The following is a 16,543-nucleotide window of genomic DNA, read 5'->3' on the forward strand; positions in this document are numbered from 1 at the left end:
ACAAATAAGTGAAAAAGCCCTATATAAATACCAGATAATTTGCTATTTATATATTGTGAGTAAGACTGGGAAGCAGTAGGGTGTGGAGAGCACTGATGATAATGATGCTTGGTGTTGTGTGCACACCGATCAGGAACAGGTTGTTTGCTGCATATTTCAGTGAGAGACTGAGCTGTAATAACTGTCTATCAACCACTCTTCATGTATATATGTGAGCGTGTGTGTGAGTCCATGCGAGCAGGCTTGTGTGTGTGCATGCATGACCGTGTGTGTCACCATGACCATGTGAAGCCCTGCCTCTAAGATAAGCTCACTTGTTTTGTGTCGATTCCCTCTCCATAATGAAGAAGTAATGAGCAGTATGACAAGCTGTTGATTACCTTTTTTCCACTACTTTGCAGGGCTCTTGCAGATGGCTTGCAATTGTCTCTACTCAGTTATGCGTGTGGGCATCTGCCTGTAGGTATCTGTGTGTGTGCAGACACTCATCCTGTGTTTCCGTCCCGCACAAATGAGAAAACAAAATGAGGAAAGTAGAAGGTTGCACATAAACACTTAGAGGCAGCCTCTTTACTACAGGTGTGAATTCAGATTTTTAGTGCAATAGTTGTAGTGAATTACAAAGGCCATAGGACAGTGATGGATGAGTCACTCCTTAGGGACTGACATGTCAGTTCTACCTTTTAACTCTAGCAACTTAAATGGTACTTCAGGCATCTAGTATTGCATGTCACTTTAGACACATCAGAAAAAGGAATGAAATAAGCAACATTTTTTTTATTATTATTATTCTTTTTCTCATAATGCTACTGAGTAACAAGTTAGTGGGGACATGTTGTTCAGAGCAGGATTCTCAAAGTAGGGTTCAAGTGGATGCTGCAAAACTATTTAAATGTGTTATAGATTTTGGTAATTTATCAAATTCGACGAACTCGGAAACAAATAAACCAGCTGAACCACTGGGCCTCAAATTTAGATAACCTGAACGCAAGTGACCAGCATAAAAGACAGGTATGAACACCCCCAGGACGCACTGGGATTGCATTTGAGAGATCCGATCTCTGGCCACATTTGGAGGTGGTCTGGCTCACATGTGCCCGCATATATCCTTTGGTAGTGTGAACACGGAGTTTTGCTTCATTCATTTGGGGAAAAAAACACGCCACTATTATAAATGATCGCACCGAAAGTTGATGTCTGTTCATTAGTAATGAGAGCCTTTTAAAATATTCTGCCCTTGTAGCTGTTAACTTACTAAATAATAAATAAACCTAAACAAGAATTAACAAATGGAAGTAATGAATATAAGATGAGATCAAATAAGATAATCTTTTAATTTATCCCACAGTGGGACCTTCATTAAATAACGTATCAGCATGCGGTTAATTATTGATACTGTAATGTGATGTATAAGAAGCCATGTATGGTTAGGTTACGTATTTTCTCAATCACCGATTTATTTACCTTTATTACCAGAGATCACGGTGTTTAGAGAAACTTTTAGGGTTGGAGTTACAATCTGAGTTTTGTGCATAAATAATAATAATAACCAGTCATGACGCGCACACATAAAGCAGCCCTGGTTCTCAGTTCTGGAGCAGCAGTAGAGATCCATTAGAGACAGTAGCTAGTATAATATTCTGTTGTGCAGTCGAATTGCCCCAACTGGATCTTAATACACAGTCCGAACAGGCCCGAAAACATCACATCAATGTTTGTACAGCTATGTGATCAGCTGAAGTTGTGCTTGCTTCAACTTTTTTGCCAGATGAATTGCTTTGCCTGAGCTCCCCACTTTCAAGTCAGGGCCAATCGCTGCCTTGTGCTGCATTGAACAATTCAGGCACATAGTAAATGGCCTCTGGTCTTTCATACATCTGCAGCTCTGTGGCTCTGAGCAAGTACATACTCGACTCTGACTGGACTAGTTTGTATAGCCATTTGCATTGCGTCCGAGGGCATTTGCAAAAGGTTGAGCTTTTCTTAGGCAGTGGCTGTGATGCCATTTACAATGAATAGCAGTGTAAATGAATCAACTCAACAGGCAAGTCTGGATCATAGAACTTTCTTCAAATTAAAATAGAAGCTGATTACTTGTACTTTGTATTCAAATCTACATACAATCCACACTGGGGAAATTTTGAAATACAAATGATTTGAACCTGAGTGAGTGATCCATTGAACATTTAAGTACAGGAGTGCTTTAACACCTAGTTCGTTGTTCCAAAGCCCAGAGCATTTCCCCACCAGTTTGTTTCATTTTGGCTTGTATGAGAATAGTAATTACACTCCATACCATGACAATTAACCCAGTTTACACCAGTTAGTAAGGGTGGTCTCAGCCCATTTGAAATGCTCCCTGAAAACACACAGAGCAATATGACCAACAATTTGTATATTTATAAATATATAACCAAGCAAATTACCTGATGCTGAACAGGTTGTTGTATGCCACCAATGTGTGTCTTCTCCTTCTGAGGTGTCTTGCAGGAGGAGTGCACATTGCATTAAAATGTTGTTTTCAATGTGTAGGCAGCTTGATCAAACTAAACATGCTGTTCATACATAGATCACTGTTACATAAACCACAGAATGGCAAAAAATACCAATGTCCACACTTTCTGCTGATGCTCCATTTATGCACAACTAAAAGTTAGGTAACTATGGAAATCATGCCATTGATAATTAAATATTTTAACCCACTGACAGCCCTAATTATGAGTTTTCAAATGCATAGCCAAGAGGCTGTGTGAGAATTTTGTCTCTGCTGATTTGTCTCCATTACCCTGTGAACACAAAACTTAGATGCAACATTGTAACACTACTATATGAATTACTCCCTGGAACAAAATAGTAGTAATATTACTTAATTTAAAATATTATAAGAATCACCTTAATAGTACCAGTAAAGCAAAGAATGGGTTAACTCTATGTCCATTCTACATTCTATAACCAGTCTGTGCTGTTTGGTTTGTCAACACACTGAGCTTCCCTGCCGTTGCCTGACGCCATGCCTGCATGGCAACCAAATCCAATACGTATTGCTGGGGATCCTTAGAGTAAGGTCAGATGTGTGTTTATATTGTTTAGTCAAACACATTTACAGTGGTGGTTGGACTCCACCAAGGTCGCCCTTTGTCTTTAATCCTGTTTAAAGTCAGAAGAGTCTCTGTATGGGAACCCCAGTATCACGTTTATGTGTAGGTGCATTTTGTCCTGTTGACTTTTGCGTCCTCTCCAGGAAGGCCTATTGTTCAGTTCACAGTTGGCATGGATTTTTAAGTCTCCTCTGCATTTATTTCTGATAGATTAGCATTAAATGATTCATCTAAAATACCTCATTAATGAATTAAAGAAATGAACATGAACAACTACATATTGCCATTTACTGCTGCTTTTTCCGTTCCTTTGTCTTCATTTAATGTGATAGTAAAGATTGTTGGCTTTGAGAGGCTGCTGTGACTCAATAGGTAGTGCAGGTAAACAGAGGGTTAGTGTTGCACAGGTGTGTGAATGTGTGGGTGTTTGTGTGAATGAATGAGTTGACATGTTATTGTGACTGTAAAGTAAAGTGAGTACCAATCGGTAGAAAAAGACTATATAAATATAAGATAGTTTTTCCTTTTCTGTACTTTAATCATTACTAATAATACTATTATTCAAGCACATAAAAAATATATTCTTGGCTTCACAGCTAATAGAGTGCTAGTGATGTATATTATCACTAAAGCAGATAAGAAAACGCAGGCATGATCTTGCCCTAAATAAAATACAGAGTTGGGCCACTTGCTGGTTGTTTGTGTCTTTGCCTGAAACATTCCCAAACTGACTTTGAGTCCAGAGAGGAGTGCTCTTGGCACAACAAGCCATACAAGGATAAGTATCCTGTGGCAGGCAGCTCCATGCTTGACTGTGAGAGCCATGGTTTCAGCCTCATGCTATGGGTGGGGCCTGTGGTGGCATCTCATCTCCACCTGAAAATATTACTGTCATCACTGGGGTCTGTTCTTCCTTCTGAGTTGGACTGTTTCCAATCCAGCCTTACAAATGAGCAAACAAGGCAGCTGCCCTGCTAGTCCAATCACTCAGTGCCACTTAATGGCATATCAAGGCAAGCTGGAAGAGGAGATGACAGTTTGTCCAACTCCGCACTGTGGAAAGAAGTGTGGATCATCACTGATGACTGACTCTACCTGCACAAGATCAAGGTCCAGTCACAAGGCAGAGTCATGAGGTTGATGGTCCTACAGGAGAGAGCTTGGAGGCTGAATCTCACCACCCTTACCCTTGCCAGGAGTAGATGAGAGATGTCCCTCCTGGAGACAATCAGAGTGGCTTTTAATCTTGTTCCTTGTTCCCAATATAGGGGAGCATGGCGATCACACATTAACATTACACCTGTTGTGTAGAGATGTTAACACACCTGTTTCTGCTATGTTTTCTGCATCCAGGAAATCATATCAATCAACTTCAAGGACACTTATTTTCCTCATTCAACCACCTCAAAGGAAATATCTCTGAATAGGCTTTCAAGGGATACGAGTATGTAGTTCTCCCGCTCTGCTTCTCACTAAGCGCAAGAGTGTGAAATGAAATGAAGCAGTAGTAAGATCACTCCGGAGGAGGGGCATCAGAGTACATTGAAGACTGGTTTATTGCTCTACCCTCATGCCAAGATGCAGCAGATCACACAGATCACGTGCATTTGGTGAATTTGGGTTTAAAAAATAAATAGGGAATAGACTGTTCTTCTTCCCCTCCACTTCCTTAATAGGGCTATTGACAGACTAAGCTTGCTATTTTTTTAATGCTTTCTGTCTGAATACTGTCGAGAAACCTTTCCAGGCAATCCAGGCAATGACTAGACTAAGTTTTCATGGTAGACATCTTATGTCTACCTCCTGAGTCCTTTTCACTTGGCTGGATGGTGTTGATTTGGCCACTCCTAATGTCACTCTTATCTATTTGATGGATTCATTTAGTTTTAGCCCCCTATGGGTTTTGAGCTCCTGAAACTAGGGACTGTGTATAAAAATGGTTATGATTCTTACACCTATCCACCGATGTTGAATATCCACGAATAATATGGTTTGACCTCATAAGAGCTACTGGTCTTATACATGCAACACATCACATTTTACAGTAATAGTGGTATACAAGTTAATGGAGAAAATTCATACGCCATACTATGTAAACCTCACAGCCCTCACACGTCTCACAAAAATGAGCTGGAATTTCCTCTTTAAGCAGCAGAGCAAGATGGCCTCCACAAGGAACTTGAGGAATAGTGATGGTTTCAGAACACATGCCTTTTAATATCTTTGTTTGCTTGTTGTTTCTGTTCATCTGTTTGACATCATATGTCAATAGCATAGTTATAGTTAGTTATAACTAGTATAGTTATAGCTTCCTGTTACATTTACCTCAGTCAGTTCTGCCTTGAATGAAAACTGTGATAAATAATTTTATCTCACGAAAATAAAACCTTCTAGTATAAAACTGTAGGTTTAGAATGTTTTTTGACTTCAAACAAAGATAAAGTTTGGATTACTTATGTAATGATGCCATTGAGCTGGTGCTTTTCAACTTGATTCTACTGTGGTTTGCTTCTGGACCTCCTTACACGACGCTGCAGGTACCAGACATGGGTCCAACAGCAGACTGGACCAGCTGATATTTGAAGATTTATGTAATAATAAAATGTATTTTCAAAATTACTTACACTGATGAACTGGACAGTACACTGTTTGGAACTCAAGACACTTGTATAGCTTAAGGCCCATTTCAGAGTTTTAAGACAACTTGTTGTAGAAGAACTCAAGAAAGCAATGTGTTTAAAACTGATGCCTGCAAGCCTCTTATCTAGAGTACATGTGTCCAAGGAAAGATTAGAGAGACTTCTTGTGTCTCCTCTGCATTCCACAAAGAGACCCATAGGACTATCTCTTGCCATTAATTCTGTTGTCCTGCCAAAGCCAAGCCTCTGGTCAGTGTTAAAGGCCAGAATCTGACAGGTATCGGGAGTCCCTCATTCTCACACTTTCTGCAGAGAAGACATTCTTGATGTAATTAAACAAAGAGAAATCCCAGTGAAGTCCTGATCTCAGTGTATAGTTGTATTAGTCCCAGATGCCCACTACAGTTGTTAATATAAGTGCTGGTGCTTGTTAACAACAAGTAGAGAGACACAGAAGAGATTATACAAAGTAAGGGCCTGTTCAGATCTTGCATTAAGATTTAATCTGGGTGATACGATCACTTAAATGACAGGTTTGAATACCCCCAGGACGCATTGAGATCTGAGATCCGATCTCTGCCCACATTTAGAGGGTGGTCTGGCTCACATGTGTCCACATGTGTCCGCATTCCTTTGGCAGTGTGAACGCAATGCTACCTGAGTCATATTAAAGACCTCATACTCAACTGGGGTGATCCTGTGTCTGTGGAGTTTTGCCTCATTCATTCAGAAAAAAATATACAATGTGCCTAAAAAGGAAAAAGCACCATAAGTGATGTCTGTTCATTAGAGTTCCTTTTAAAATATTCTGTCCTTGTAGATGTTAACTAACTAAGAAATAAATAAATCTAAGTAAGAATTGTGCTGGGTTCTGCTAAAGGTTTCTTCCTGTTAAAGAGTTTTTTTCTTGCCACATTTTTCCTTGCTTGCTCTGGGGATTTCACGCCTGGGTTTCAGGCCTGGGTTTTGTAAAGCATCTTGAGACAATTTGTATCGTTATTGATGCTATATGAATAAAATTGCATTGAACTGAACTAAAGTATTTAATATGAGTGTGATTCTGTGTTAATTATTCAATCTTGTTAATTTATGAGGAGACGCGTGGGGTAATTTCTCAATCACCTTTATCTTTATTTACTTTTATTACCGGAGATTACAGAGGGTATGGAAACTTCCAGGGCAGGAGTTTTGTGCAGAACATCAGGGCGGAGATCAATAACTAATAACTCAACATATGAAGCCAAGTCATGACACACACATAGAAAACAGCGCTGCTCTCAGTTCTGGAGCAGTGGTAGAGATCCATTAGAGACAGTCTCTGTTGAAATATTCTACTGCCCCCCAGATGATATCGGGGTTTCTTTGTATACAGAGCACAAAACTGAGATCAGATCTGGCGACACATTTGGAGACACATGTTAATGCCAGGTCTGAACACACGTACCTAAAGCTGGTCACTTGCGATCTCATATCCCGGATCGGATCTCAATGCAAGGTCTAAGACAAAGACAGATAACAAAAACAAATGAAACTAACTGAGGAACATGATGAAGATAAGATAAGAGGCTTTCCCCTTGCCTTTTTTCCTTTTTCCTTTGTTCCTTCCCTTACCCTCCCTTCTCTCTTCACTTCTTTTCTTGTTAAAGGAAGCACATAAATAGACATGTTTGTAATTGCTGCAGAAAGCAGGGAGGCCACTCCGCTTTGAATCCTAAGAAGGCGAAATATGTGAGGGTGAGGGTGAACTCATTCTTTAAAGGTGTACTAAATTGGATTTACCTAAAAAATGGATAGATAATTGCACCACTTATGACCCACTAGAAGTGTTTGGCAGTGTCTTTATCTTCAAAGACCGCCCACCACTTACTTTTACCAGAAGTGCCAACTGCATCTTTGAGAAACTGAATCCAGTGCTCTTACTATAATCATTCTAAGTATTTTTCTGTTAATTTTAATATTTATATATTGCTTGATGCCACACATGTTGTGAGTGGTCTTGTTTTTATTCATTTAAAGGGGCTATGTTTTCGCTGTGTGGCCCTTTTTGCTGGGTCCCAAAAGATTTTTAGGGATAAAACCTGCAAAGACTTGGTATTAGGTTAAAGGTTAGGGTAAGGTCAGCAGGCCTTGGAGGTTTAGGTTAGGGGCTAGGGAATACACTATGTCAATGGAAGGTCCTCACCAAAATAGAAACAGAGTTTGTGTGTGTGTGTGTGCGTGTGTGAAGGAGACAGTCAATTAGTAGCCCTTTCTTCCTGAATAGGTGCACGCATGGGAAGGTCAGTGTTAAGCTGAGAAGGAATTAACTGATGACCCCTTAATCAAATTGTTAGCTGTGAAAGAACAGGCAGAGGGGGTAGCTACTGATGGAAGCTAGACTCCAAATGAGTCGACACTGACAGGGAGAGATGGGAATGAAATTAAGTTATAGATCGGGAACAGAGTGTCCTGATGTGAGGGAAACCTCGCTGAGCTGTGAATGGCTGCTAAGAGCTTCATGTCTCATGGGAAAGTAAAACAGTCAACCAGCAACTTCTGCAACTTTAAAGATAATGACACTTTCTTTATACGCCAGTATCCTTGCAGGAAGCCTGACCAGAATGGGTCTTGAGAATCTGTGTCCTGGTATTAGAAAAGGTGATTTATTTACAGAATGTATGACCGTGTTCAAAGATGCAACCAAGACTATGTTAAAAAAGAAAATGAGTTAACTAATCAAAACTTAAGTCATGCTAATTAACATTAGCCCCTGTAACAGCCAAAAAGGAACTGCCTAAATTTCCTCTAAATGTGAAGCAGAAACACTTTAGTATTTCTGGTTTCAGATGGGGCAATAGATAAATGGCATAAACTTCAGTCAGAATTAGTTTTCTTTTAGTCCTGTCCACAGACCTAACGCCTTACACGTCAAAAATGATTCTTAGTTTTACTTTAACCAAAAATGATGATGGAATGGGAATTGTAACAAGGCACAATGTAAAACTGACAAACATGGGATAGTGTGCATCTGCAAGGCACAGATAAAGGATGGAACTGTCATAAATTAATCAGTTAACCAATGAACCTAACAAGCATGAGAGAACCCATGCAGACACGGAGAGAACATGCAAACTACACACAGAAAGGCCCAGTCAGCCGATGGATTCAAGAAGCTTCCCAGAACCTTCTTGCTGTGAGGCATCAGTGCTAACCACCATGCCACTGTGCCGCCCTTTAAAATCCCTTTGTAGAGTGTAAATAGCCTTATTATTACAACAAGATCTACAAATCTTTTTTGCAAACCCTCTTTAACTATCTTATCTTATTTAATTCATTGCTAGAACCACACCCTCAATCTTGATCTGATGTGCGGCAACTGAAACTGAACATCTGATCTTTTGTCTGACAGTGATTTAATAAGGTTAAAAAATATCCTCTAAAAATGCTAGAACAGCACATTATTCATCATTAAGAGAGTAAAAAGAGATACTCCAGATTTCTTTCCAGTGCTGTAGCCAGACTGTCATCTATTCCATATGCCCTCAGTAGTGAAGACGTATTAGCTTCTTTACAAACAAAATAATACCCATTCCAGAAAGAATTCAAGAAATCCTTCCCACAGCTGTCAAAGATGTAAGTACAGTGGGGCTGTAGGGCCTAATTTGCTCCCTATGTGAACTGTTTATCTCCAATAGATCTCTCTGAGCTAAATTCAACAAATAGTACATCTAAGCTATCAACATGTCTTTAAGACCCCATTCCAACTAAGTTGCTCAAGGATATTTTACCCTTAATTAACACTTCTATATTCACCCACATTAATCTATCTTTAGTAACAGGATGCATACCAAGACTTAATTACAAGGCGCTGTAATTAAGCCTTTACTTAAAAAAAAAAAAAAAAACCTAGACCCAGGTGTCTTAGGATAGGGTTTTTAAACCAATACTTTGTTCTGATTCAGATACAGATCCAGTTAGGGTTGTTGTTTAAAACTAGCACTAATAAATGTCACTAACACTCTAATGGCTTCAGACAATGGACTTGTTTCTGTACTTGCCATGCTAGATCTTAGTGTTACATTTGACACATACTGGAAAGTGTCCTTATAATTAATGGAACCGCATTAGACTGAATTGAATCTTATTTATAAGACAGATTCCAGTTTGTCCATGTCAACAGTGATTCTCCTACTTATACAAATGTTAATGATGGAGTTCCACTGCGTTTCTGTGCCAGGACCAATACTTTTCACATTATACATGTTTTCCTTAGGGCATATTATTAGGAAACATTTCCATTATCATGCAGATGACAATCAGCTATATTTATGCATAAAGGCAAATGAGTCTCACAGAGAGAATATCAAGTTGTGGAGGTTTTGTATCTGCTTTAAAGTCCCTTATAAAAGACACTTCTCACTTTTTATATATTCTTAAAGAACTCTCATCAATGGATCCAGAAGTAGTAAAGGGCACTCTAGCTATAGAACCTTTATAAACAAACATTGATCATAAACAAGGCCTAGATACATTTGAACATTTTTTCAACACCAGACCTGTGAGAAAACAGTCCACCACCTTCCTGGCCACTTATGCACTTAAAAGAAACTACTTCTTGTTTTATGACACTGCATAACAGCACCCAGTTTGGCTTGTTTGTTTGTTGGTTACCTGGAAGAAGAACCTCTATATCAACCACAAAAGACTTTTTTGACATTTTTGACTTTTCCAGTGCATTCAACACCATCCAGGCCCTACTGCAGAGAGACACGCTAATAGAGGTGGGAGTAGATACACACCTCACTTCCTGGATTGTGGACCGTCTCACTAGGAGACCTCAGTATGTCAGGTTGAGGAACTGCACGTGCGGAACTATTGTCTGGCAGCACTGCAGCACCACAGGGGACTGTGCTCTCTCCTGTTCTATTCCCTGTTCATAGGTGTATGACAATGTACACCTCAGTACAACACAGAGTCATATCACCTGCAGAAGTTCTCAAATGACACTGCAATTGTGGGATGTATCAGGGATGGACAAGAGCAGGAGTACAAGAATCTGGTGACCCAATAAGTACCTAGGTCTACAGCTGGATCACAAAATGGACTGGTCGGCTAACATAGACTCAGTATACAAAAAAGGTCAGAGCGTCTCTTCCTCAGGAGGCTATGGTTGTTTAACCCTTTAACGCCTCGTGTCGCGAATTTGTGATGCACTGTTTCCGCTCAGACTGCAGCCGAAATAATGCATTAGTAATACCCCAGTGTCGGTTTGTGCACATTCAAAAAATTCCTAGGAACCTTTTGCAAGCACTAGTTAGGACCGGTCGGAGTGGTAAGCAAAAACACAAATAATTAATTTCTTTATATAATTGAAAAATCAATTCAGGCGTTAAGGGGTTAATATCCACCAGAAGCTGCTGGACATGTTCTGCCAGACTATTGTCAGTGTCCTCTTCTAGAAATGTTTACCTATAAGCCAGCTAACCAGACAGAAAGGAATATGCTATAGTCTACTACATTTACCCATAAAACGAACAAACATCACAAGAAATAATTATGAAACACTGAATGACCCATGAGATTCACCCATGATTACAATCAAAGGGGGACAAAAAATAAGGGATTGGATTGTTAAGGCATGTAAAGAACCAAAAGTCCCAACTGCTTTGGACTCAGTTTAAGGCAACTTTAAATGTGAAGCATGCATCACTGCCAGTACACTATAAACATTAAATCTTTTAACCATCGCATCAGTGGAAGGACAGTGAGGGCGTATCACTTGTGAAAAAAAATCTAGTTTATATGCTAAAATGCCCATGTGATAAAATGTATATAAGTGAAACATCTCTTGCCCCAATAGAACAATTCACTGAACACAGTGCCATCAAGAGAAACAATCTATCCAGTCCTGTTGCGAGACATTTTAATGAAAAACAACATCACATCTCATCACGCACACAGAAGCTATTAAGCCCTGACAAAAAGGTGGTAATGCCAATTTTATCAGGAAAGCAGAGAGAAGCATTTTCGATTTTCTCTTTTAAAAGCTTATTTCCAGCTTTTGAACGAGGACTTCTCTATTGATGAGTTTGTATAATTATTTTACTGTATGGCTTAGTAGCATTTTAGGGTTTATCTTTGTCTTTATATAATACTTTTTATGTTGTTCTATATCATTTATATAGGCCTGTAAGCGTCTCACTATTTGTGGTTTGGAAGCAGGCAGGCATGAGGGGTGACCTCTGATAGTTCTGGTTCCATTATGTTTTAAATTCAGTTTAATTCTGAGTTATATGTTTTGTTATATATGAAGTCAAATCACTTCACTTCTCTGGATTAGGTTTGTTGAATAGGCTTGAAAATAATTGTAATGGCCAGACAAGAAAAGTCCAAATGATTATATGCATGAGACTTTGGAGATAACTGCCAAGCCCCATGTTTCAACCTGCATCCCTCCGTGCCTGCAGGCACTCTCTCTTTCTTTCTCGTGTGTGTTTATTTACAGGAGTGGAGACAGGTGTGGTGAAGCCAGGGCGGAGCCTCACCAGCTGCACAGCAGTGCAATCATCTGGACAGCTACTCTGCTCTGCCATCACCACACTGCCAGAGCCTAGACACTAGATTCCTTGGCACCATGTTTGTGGATCTCAGCCCTTATTAGATTCCCCAATGGAAAATAGAAGTGGCAGGATAAAACTTGTTAAAGCCTCAGTGGCAAAAAGCATTGAACAATAGCAGGGCATTTTATCATTTGGGGAACTGCGCCTTATTCTGGGGGAAAACAAACTAGTTTTCATGACTAGTTTTCCTCACATTTTTTCATATGACAATACATTTCTCTATCTTGGAGAATTAATAAATTTAGGCTTTAGATTCAAGCTGTTGCCAGACATAGAATGGGCCCTATGGGTTGAGGGGAGGGGCCTCTGTGGATCATCCCACAGATACTTGATCAGTTTGGTGATCTAGTGATTTTGGAGGCCAGGTCAACACCTTGTGCTGTTCTTCATGTTTTTTGAGTTGTTCCTAAACTGTTTTTGTGTGTGTGTGTGTGTCAGGCTGCATCCTGCTGGGGATGGCTGCTGCCACCAAGCAGTGTCATTGCTATGGGGTGGGGGTGCCTGGTCTGGTCTAGGTGGGTGCTACATGTCTAAGTAACATCCACATGAATGCCAGGTCTAAAAGTTTCCCAGCAGAACATTGAATTGTCACAAGATGGTCAGTGTTATTTACTTCTCCTGTCATAATGTCACAATGTTATGGCTGACACATATAAAGGTATGTAGTTTAACAGGGTGTTTGTACAGCTACATTCACATTAACTAATTTCAGACACCAGGTTCACGTGGACACTAGTTGTAGAATTGGAATGTAATGGGTTTACCACTGTTCCCTGTAAACCTCTTTCTTGTCGTTTCTGCATTCTGCATTGGGGAGCTGTGCGTAGCGTTTAGAGAGGCAGCTTTGGGACCAAGCAGGCACATAAACCCCCAAACTGCTCCCCAAGCAGTTCCCACATCCCATGTGAGATCAATAAGGGAATAACTATTATTATTATGATTCAGCTTAAGTTGCTCACATATCATTTGTTATTCCTTCTCTTGCTGTTAATCTTGTTATCTTTCCAAAAACCAAGCCACACTTCCAGGGTTTGAGAGTCCTTGTTGTGGTCTGGTCATTGTTGTCCTGACACTTGGAGGTGAAAAGGTCATCTTGGCAGAGCCTGAGAGTGTCTCATTCCCAGGCTTGCTGGAGAAAAGAATTCCAAAACCCACACACAATAGGATGCTCATTTCAGTGTAGTTCAGTCGGATGTCCGTATGTCCTATATGCCAAATTCACGACACTCATGGTGCCATTTCCTAACTAAAATCATCCCAAATGGGAACACACAAAGCTTAGCCAAGTCAAGAGACCAAAATAAAATGGCTGTAAGTGTCACTTGGTCATCTTGCAAGGCAGATAGCTTGATGTGCCATATAATACTGGGCAGATATTTTCCTCTCTGGCCTGTGATCAAACAACAGACATGTTGGGACCATGGGAGCTTCACAAATGAATTCATTCATTGAGTGGTCTAAAGTTGAAAATGAAGCCTTTATGACAGTCACACCTCTCTTCCGGTCACCATGTCCCCGACGTGGTAAGAGAAATACCCAGCTCACACATTATTCACACATTATACATCTTACTCCTCTCACTTCTCTGATGGTGCTGATACATGAGTAGTCTTCTTCAGACGTTCTCCAGCAGCTCCTCCAGTATTCAGCAGCGACACAAGAATCTGGTGATTCTTCATTAGCAGTGAATGCACTGCCAACCCAAAAGTAAAAAGGCTACTATTGACGTACCGATGTGGTTTGGTCTTGCATGCAATCTAACCATCCTCCTTTTAACCAGGCACTGGCACCACAAGGTACACGTTTGAAACGGGCTTCCCACATAATCACACACATGAAAAGAATCAAAACTCACCAGTTACTTTGTTCTGACCAAACACGACTGTAGAAGAACAAAGTGAGACACATTCTTTGCGGCATGCACCTAACATCCAAACACACACACACACACACACACTCACCCACACACACCGTCTACTGCTGTCCAGTAAAAATGCTACACTTGAAGTTGAGTACATTTCACTGGGTGGATGATTTATGTAGCCACAAGCTGAAATAGCACTGTATGGAACACATACCAGACAAAAACAAAACAACCAAACAAAAAAAGAAAGAAAAGAAAAAAGCAGCTGCAGTCAGCCAGTCCCCACTTGCCTCTTGGCTTACAATCATCTACAGCTGGCCTTGGCTGGACAGCACCATTTAGTCAAGACGGTATGTGTGCTTACTGTGACTCCAAGCAGTCTCCGTCCCGGGTAACTCTGCTACAACTAACCCTTGTATACTCTTCCCCCTGAGGGCATGGCTGGAGCCAGCTCAGACTGGGGCAAGTTGGGGCAGCATGGACGACGGGGTCAGTAGTGGCAGTGTACAGAAGTGTGTGCGTGGGGGTGTGTGTGTATGACCCTGTTTTTTCTTTTAAGTTGGGGAGTGAGAAGGAGGGGTGGGAATTCATAGATAAAATGAAACCTGCAGGCTACAACTGCTGTGGTCATCTCCCACTATGTGCACCATCACCCACAGCAGTTTAACAGCCTCTCCTAACTAGCTACCAAACAGTCGAGGAGGTTGTATTTAAATACTTTACAGCTTTCTCAAAGTTTTAACTGAATTTCCCCAGGGAATTGAACTTTGCTCAACAAACGGATGCATAAACACAAGTCTAGTAATGCAAACAATAAAAATGCAGCAAAGACTGCTTTAAGTGATGGGAAGAAAATATGCCACTAGAACTAAATGTAAACATTTGCAGATGTTAATTTATTTTTATTTTTTTTAAACGTGGTTATCAAAACAATATAAATGTAAGTATATGTGCTTTACATGTGATGTAACATGTCTCCCTGTAATTAATGGTTAATAAAGGTAGTTATAAAATACTGATTAACTGTAAGTAAATTATTTGTGAGAGCTAATTTAAGGTGAGAACCGTCTATGCCTTGTAAAGCATTTATAAAGGAGATTTAAAGGCTCAGTTATCATCTCAACTGAAAAACAAACAACACAGAGTAAAAGTAGTACAAAACAGAAATATTTATTTCAACCACACACTTGATCTAAAATGAAGAAACATCTGCTATCTTATCAAATAACATTTTCTGTAGACTTCCAGGGAATATAACTGCAGTAAAATGACACTAAACCGCTACAATCTGATATAATTATTATTTTTTTTTTCTGTAAAGTGTAAAAATTGCTGAATAAAAATTGCCAGTGTCAACACTGGATCACAGAAGTGCAGAATACAGCAAATAAACTCTTTATAAAACTATAGTAATATGATACAATATTTCACAGTGTCAAATTAAAATGCCTCTATACTGACTTTCAAACATTAGAGAACAGCACTTCATCTTCTTGTATGAAAATCTGGTCCACCCCGTTGAAAACAGCTGATATAGTCCTTCTTCCACTGAAAACCAAAGACCAAAGATCAGGCCACCAACTGCTGCAGATTTTGGGCTGTAATCCAGAAAAGATAAAATTAGCTATAATTAGTTATAATAATAAATACCATTATTAAACATGTTATATAGATTCTTATTAAATTAAGCATTTAACTATATTTTCTTATGTATTTAAGTAGAAAAGGCTTAAGACTGACATCACACAACACAATAATATGCCAAATAATCACTTCATGTTTCTGGCAAAATGTGTGATCAAAACATAATATATTAACGGTCTGGCAGAATATAAATTAGGTCACTTCTCAAGTGTAAAAGCAGGGCATTGATATTCAAGTAGTACGAGAAGAGATACTGTCCTTATGACCACACAAAAGACAAGGACACTGTGGACTGGCAGAACTTAACAAACTATTAAACATCTAGTAAAGGCATGAAATTATTACGTTATTATTACACGTTTATAATTAAGCGAATACAGACAGTTATAATGTGAACTGGCCTTCATCCCTGTTAGAAACAATTCAACATCCTTGAATGTATCACTGCAGCAGTATTAGATGCTTGGAAGTGTTCCCTCAAGCTGCAAGGTGACCTGCAAAAGGTCACTTTATGTCACAGTGGAGCTCTATAGGCTTAACCAAAAACAAACTAGGAATCAGAAGTTTTCAAACCCAGTTGCTGAGTTGTTGTTGTTGTCCTGGCTCATGATGGAGACCACCCTACCCCGCCTGCAGTTGCATTTCCACCTGCACTGATCAGTGGGGAATCCAAGCACCGATTCACTATGATAACTTTTT

Source organism: Chelon labrosus (assembly GCF_963514085.1).
Source record: "Chelon labrosus genome assembly, chromosome: 8".
In the NCBI taxonomy this organism is placed as follows: Eukaryota; Metazoa; Chordata; class Actinopteri; order Mugiliformes; family Mugilidae; genus Chelon; species Chelon labrosus.